Genomic DNA, 7,187 nt, shown 5'->3' with positions numbered 1-7,187 from the left:
CAGGCTTGGTGAACAGAAATGACTTTTGAACAGTAGTGTATTTCCAACAGAATAATTCTAGCATTATTTACCAATGTAGTATTTACTATTTTCCCTAAAAACAACTGGATGATTGACACTTTGTGATAATAATGTTTGTTCCAAAAGACTTGTTTAAATGCAAGAAACTAGTTTATTAGATATTAAATATATATATATTGTGACAAGACCGGCTGTCAGTCTGTGTGTTAGTGTTGTGGGGATTTTTCAACAATTTCAGTGCAGTTTACACAGTTACGTCCAGTAGGTGGCGGCAAGGGACTGTTATGAGTGAGTCTGTCAGTCAGCAGACTATTCAACCATTTCAGTCCAAAAGTCTGCTTTATTCAGGAAGTAACTATGGCTATCAATATGTCAATCATAACTGTTTTAAGAGTGAATCCCGCATTTATATGCCGATGTAATTCCTGAAACTTTGACATGTGTATGTGGCCGTTGGTCTTAGCAGCAGGAAAAACAAGTTTTATACAATTCTGAATGGATTATATATAACACAGAAACCGCACAACGAGCACTCCCTTTATAATTACTAAAAAGCAGTCACTCATCTTCATCGAGATCTCTAGCACCCCAGAGCTAGGCCTAATAATAATTTACGCCCCCACATGGAGTTGATAAATACAGTGGAAAGATATAGAGAGAGAGAAATTACCCTCAAAAAAGTAGAAGCTTCCTCTTCGAGACTGCGAGTGAAGGTTTATTATTCTCCATTTTTTAGCTGAAGTTTGCTTCACCGCAGCGACGCTAATCAAGCAGTCATGTCAATTTAGCGGTCTTTAGACGTGGGGCGGGGCGTTTAAAATGTAAAGAGACATGACAACTAGCTCTAACAAACTTAATATAAATTATTGTAAATAATTAATTCACAAAATTTACCATATCCATTGCATGAATTTAATCACATTTATCATTAGAATAGAATAGAATGAGCTTTATTGGCCAAGTACACACGAGGGATTTGTTATAGTGACAGAAGCTCCACAGTGCAACAGAAAGACAGCAACAGGACAGGACACAGATGAAAAAAAAAAAATAATAATAATAATATACAATAATATAGAAATAGGCAATGTACTAAACAGCAAAAACACAATATACAATATAGACAATTATGTATGTACAGGTCTGATATGTGCAAATTTGGTGAATAAATAATGTAAAATAGAGTTGTGTGTTCCGCGTTTAATGTCAAGTGTTCATAAGATGGATGGCCTGAGGGAAGAAACTGTTCCTGTGTCTGGTCGTTCTGGTGCTCAGTGCTCTGTAGCGTCGACCAGACGGTAACAGTTCAAAAAGGGAGTGTGCTGGGTGTGAGGGGTCCAGAGTGATTTTACCAGCCCTTTTGCTCATTCTGGATGAGTACAGTTCTTGGAGAGTGGGGATGGTTATACCAATGATATGCTCAGCAGTCCGGAGTACCCTCCGTAGTCTTCTGAGATCAGATTTGGTAGCTGAGCTGAACCAGACAGTTATTATCATTTTTACTCAAATAAAAATATCTGAGGGACCCCCTAAGTCTATTTTTTACTTCTTATGGGGGGTCCCGGATCCCCCCAGCCCCCCTTCAATTTGAGCACTGATGTTATATATAATGTTGTTATATATCATGTTCTTTGTACTCCGCTCCATAAATAAACATATACACAGCTGAAGAATATTTATGATATATGAAAAAAAGGTCAGTAGTTGGTGGGCTCGGACTATTTGGCAGACTTTTGTCGCACTTTCTGATTTTAAGAGAAAACCTGAGCAATTATGTGGTATGTATAAAGTTTACTCCTAAAGTAAAATTCTTTCATCATGTATAGTTGACCAGACTGAATTCTGCAGAAATATGTACTACTTTCTGTCATTGGTAAAAAGGGGTTGGGGGGAGTTTATAAGGGGTGGAGCAAGTCAATACTCCTCTGCACCTTCAACCAGGACCGAGCCGACAGCCTCATACATGTGTTGTTAATATAAACTTAATATAATCGGCACATGCATCACGTGAATTCTGTTCTCCAGTTCGTGATGGCAATCAAATTTATGTGAAATTACCACAATATTGCTGTCCTCACTGGGTCTGGCCGAGGTGCAGAATGAAGCCGATCTTTTAAATACTGTCATTGAGAAGGATCTACCTAACAAGGTAACTCAAGACGCTTCAATTCAGAGCAGCTGTTCTTTCTAATCCATTAACTATTGTGGATTACTGCAGGACATATCAAGTGAAACTGAACATTAATCACACACAATGTCATTTCCAGCCCTACGTGTTTGCCCGTGATTGCGGCCTGATTCAGTATTTTTTCCTTTAATGTTCTTGATTAGCGAGCAAACATTTCTGTCTGATCGTTGTTATTATAGTTAATCCGTGAGATGAGCTTTGTACTGTCCAGATTTTTACCACACATAGCTGTAAGAAACACAGACAGCTTTCTCTCTCTCTCTCTCTCTCTCTCTCTCTCTCTCTCGACTTCATTTTCAGTTGAATGAAGATTTTCTTTCAAAGTATATAAGGGCATAACAGATATTTGCACAATTTTTTTTTTACACTAGTAGGTTTAAATGTCTATTAAGTGCACATTTGTACTGGGCTAGTAATCTTTATGCATTCACTTGTTGCTGGCTAACTGCTTATTGTTTTGGAAATTGTACTCATATTAACATGCACTGAATAGTCCCAGCAAAAAGTCCCATAATTTGTTGACTTTCGTTATTGTCTTTGCCCTTATGTCTGATAAACATTCAAGATATGTTCCCACCAAGAACAATAACTATAACAAAAGCTACTTACAAAATCACTCAATGTAAAAACTTATTTGTTGTTTTTTTGTTGGTTCCACTTAAAAAAAACTTGTTGAGTTGACTAATATTTTTAAATTCAACTAACTCAAAATTTTAAGGCAACCAGGTAACAATTTTTTTTAGAGTGCTGTAATTCAAAGAGACTATTGTGCAGAATAATGTCACTGAAATCATTTGTAAAGCTGATTAAAAACATTGAGAGCCAGTAAAAATCAGCGATGATGAAGATTAGTAATAGTCACTATAGGAATTTTTCACCTGTGATGCTAAAGGAAGAACTTCCCTCTGAATGATGTACTAAAATCTTCTGAAGAATCCTGTTTGTTTGAATCTTCTTCTAGTATATCCAGACTGTGTTTTATGTGTATTTGTTTCACACTTTGTGCTTGTGTGCTGCTGAAAGGATAAATGCAGCCGGGAAATAATGAAGAAATGCTTAAATAAACAATTCAAGTGCTGCACACTGGATTACGCCAATGGCCCTTACAGTATGGTTTTGCTGGTTTAGATTTATGAGCTCATACAGTAGTAGACGGCTAGAAGAGGCAAGCAGTGTCTGGTAAAAATCAAATGTACTGTATGTGTTTGACCCTGTACACATAAATACAGTAACATGTTGGTCACAGTCATTATTCGAACAACAAAGAATAAACTTCAGCCTGTTGCAAAGGGTCACTGGCCAAAAACATCACCATGTGGGCCAAACTCAACGTAATTTTATTTCAAAGGTTTCAGCATATTTGACCAAATCAGTCCAAAGTATACAAAACCCAGGTGAGTTCCTAAAGGGATACACTTTTTAAAATAAAGGTGCTCACAGCGATGCCTTGGAAGAACCATTTTTGGTTCCACAAAGAAGCATTCCGTCAAAGGTTCTTTAGAGAATCATCTCTTTCTAGCTTTTTATAATCTGAAAAACCTTTCACAAAGAACCTTTTGTGACACAGAAAGGTTCTTCGAATGTTAAAGGTTCTTTATGGCATCATTGAGACAAAAAAGGTTCTTCTATGGCATCATTAAGCACCTTTATTTTTAAGAGTGAAGTTTACCCCCTAATAAAAATGATCATCTCATCTTTTATTTACCATCATGTCATTCAAACCTGTGTATGACTCTTTTTTCTGTGGAACACAAAAGAAGATATTTTGAGAAATGTGGTTTTGTATTCATATAATGGAAGTCAAAGGGAGGGGGGGGGGTGTTGTTTGGCTATGAACCTTCTTGATAACCAGTCGTGGCAGTCGTGGCCTAACGGTTAGAGAGTCGGACTCGTGCCGGTTCGATTCCCAGGTCCGGCGGGTAACGACTGAGGTGCCCTTGAGCAAGGCACCTTACCCCTACTTGCTCCCTGGGCGCTGCAGTAATAGCTGCCCACTGCTCCGGGTGTACGTGTGTTCACTACTTGCTGTGCGTGTGTTCACTACTCTCTGGATGGGTTAAACGCAGAGGTCACATTTTGGGTATGGGTCACCATATCTGACTAATAGGTCACTTTCACTTTTCTTCAAAAAAGTGTGTCCTGCAGAAGAAAGCCAAAGAGGTTTAAAAGGACTTAGGGTTGAACAAATGAGAATTTTCATTTGTGGTTGAGAAAACTTAATAAAAAAGAAATGTGCCTTTTACAGTGTCATATGTGAGCCCAGAGCTAAATTATCCCAACAAATATCAGAAGTGCATGCTGCCTATACAGTTTTGACATAAGACTGTTCTTAAAGTTGGCGCCATATATTGACATCCATAGAAAAATGTCTCAGCGTTTAAGAGGAGCTTCAGTATTTGCACGGCTCAGAGGCCATTGTCACATTAATCCATTGAAGCCAAAGACATGAGAACTGTAGAGTCATCTCGGCTTTCAGATCGATTCAACTGGATATTTTTGGGATTATAGGTGGTAGCCACTCAGTCTAGACGATGTTCCAGTTGCGTTAGACACAGGCAATGATTAGACCCAAAGACAGACAGTTTGGGTTCGGTTATTTTTGACAGATTATTCTCAAGGAAATTACTTTTGAATTCATTCTAGATTTCCTCATGCATTTAAAGTGACACAAAATGAATTTGTCTCCTAACCTGCAGGTCAACATACATTTTCAATCTTTACGTTGTGTGACTGCTCTTGACTCGGTCACCCGCATGACCTAAAAGCTCGTATTCTCATATAAGCCTTAAATTACCCTCTTTTGTTCCTGTGCACTTTGAACTCTGTGTCAGCAGATGACATCCGAGTCAAGGTCTGTTTATGCATACCCTGTTGGATATCTTCCTTGAAGACAAGGAAAAGTCCCCATGTCTTTGCTGGGTTCTGTCAGATCCGACTCTCTCTCCAATGCATGTTTTCTAATGTTTATGTATCTTAACAGAGCAGGGCTGGAAGATCAGATGCTCCCGTTTATATCTGTCCAGAACTGACTGACCAAAGAACATTTAGCCGTTTATCTTGTGTGGACATCACAACAGACCAACATGCCGATGTGTTATGTAAATTACATTACATAATTTAAAAACTGTGTTTTTTAACCCTATTTTAATTGCTTTTTTTAATAATCGCACATTTGTACGATTCACATCATACAATTTTACACAAATTAGCCACCACTTACGAACTTGTTTGGATTAAAAAACATTACTGGTGTGCATCTTGAGACAAAACAATGGCACTGACATATTTTAAGATGATTTAGGTTAAGGGGATTTAAGATGATAGTTAAATCATTCATTTTAGCCTGGGACTTTGCCTTAAGCCTTGTCTGTGAAAGCGGGCTATAATGTTGAATATTTCAGCATTTTGACTGGTGATTTCCAGCTTTAAAAACAGCCAAGTGAAGTCAAGCAGAAGCATCGCTGCCAAAGGTTCAGGCGGGCCTGAAAACTCACGGGTGGAGTCTCAGAGATGGATGAGTGCGTTGTTGGAGAGCTTTTGTGTGGCAAATCCAAAATGGCCCCTGGGCAAATGTACACAAGGCTCCTTTGTTTAGCTAGCTATGTGTATGTGTGTGTGTGTGTGTGTGTGTGTGTGTGTGTGTGTGTGTGTGTGTGTGTGTGTGTGTGTGTGTGTGTGTGTGTGCGTGTGTGTGTGTGTGGGTGTGGGTGTGTCTGTATGTGTTGAATGCTTGTACATCTGACAGGAGTGACAGGATAATGATAAGGAGGTCTAGTCCCCATGAATGTGTGTGAGGCTGATCTGGAGGTGTTAGGCTTTTTAATGAAGGACACCCACAGACATACCGATGCTGTAGACTGTCTGGATTAACAGAGGTCATTTTCGTCAGCCAAATCCCTCAGCAGACAGATTCCTTCCTGTGTGGCAAACGCACCTGAGCTACTGTTGCCCTTAAACGTGTCGAAGCTGTCGAGCCAAGCGTTCGTGAAGCCACACGAGGGGGACGCTTTGATATTTTGTGGGGTTTTTTTTTGGGACATTTCCCTTCCCAAAATGTAGTAATAATTAATTCACTCCCAACCACTGTACTAATGTCTCTGAAGAGTGGGGTGATCAAGTGGATGAGTCCAAAGAAATCATATGTATTAGAATGAGCATAAATGTTAGTTTTTAAATAACTATTCTTTTATAGCAGTCGTGTTGAAAGTGCAAAAAATGTTATTATTCACTCTTTTTGTACCTATGTTTAGGATTGCTTATCTCACTGAGACGAGTGATCCAAATACAAACATGGGAGCACTATAATTATTTAATTCACTTTAAGCACAGCTTCGTTATTAAATGAAATGCATGTATACAAACGCCTTTCTGGCCTATGTAGTCGGTAATTTCCCCACTTTTCGAGGAGAACCCCTTCACACATGTGCACACTGGACTTACATTTAACCATTTGCAGATAGCAAGGCAAAGCTGAAGGCTTTATCTGTAAAACAGGCCCTTTGATCTGGTCCAGAGATTAACCCTGGACTCACAGTCCAGTAGGGGGGAGAATGACCACAGGCCAATTGAAAGAACACAGGATCAACTCTTCACTGAACTGAATTACTCACACTGCAGTCCACTACAATGTTTTATTGATCAAGATTAATGTAAAGCATCAAACATTTAAATGAGAATGCCTCTGTATATCTCTTACTGTAAAATACCCACAAAATTTTGTTATGTCCTATGTAACCCATTACTTTATGTGTGACTGAAGCCGCAATTAAGCATCTTAAACACAAGCCATGTGGTAGACCTGACAGCTTTGAGCAAAAATTGAGCTTCAAATAAGAGATGTCAAAAAATATTTCAAGAATGAGAAAAAAAGTAACTTTCAGGATTGTTCCATTTCTATCTCAAGATGTCAAACAAAATATCATATGAGCCATTTTCTTTTATTTCTTTTATTTTCATATACGGTTTAACATTTTCTTTG

This window comes from Triplophysa rosa, linkage group LG19, assembly GCF_024868665.1.
Source record: "Triplophysa rosa linkage group LG19, Trosa_1v2, whole genome shotgun sequence".
Taxonomy (NCBI): domain Eukaryota; kingdom Metazoa; phylum Chordata; class Actinopteri; order Cypriniformes; family Nemacheilidae; genus Triplophysa; species Triplophysa rosa.
Note: the sequence above shows the minus strand (reverse complement) of the source record.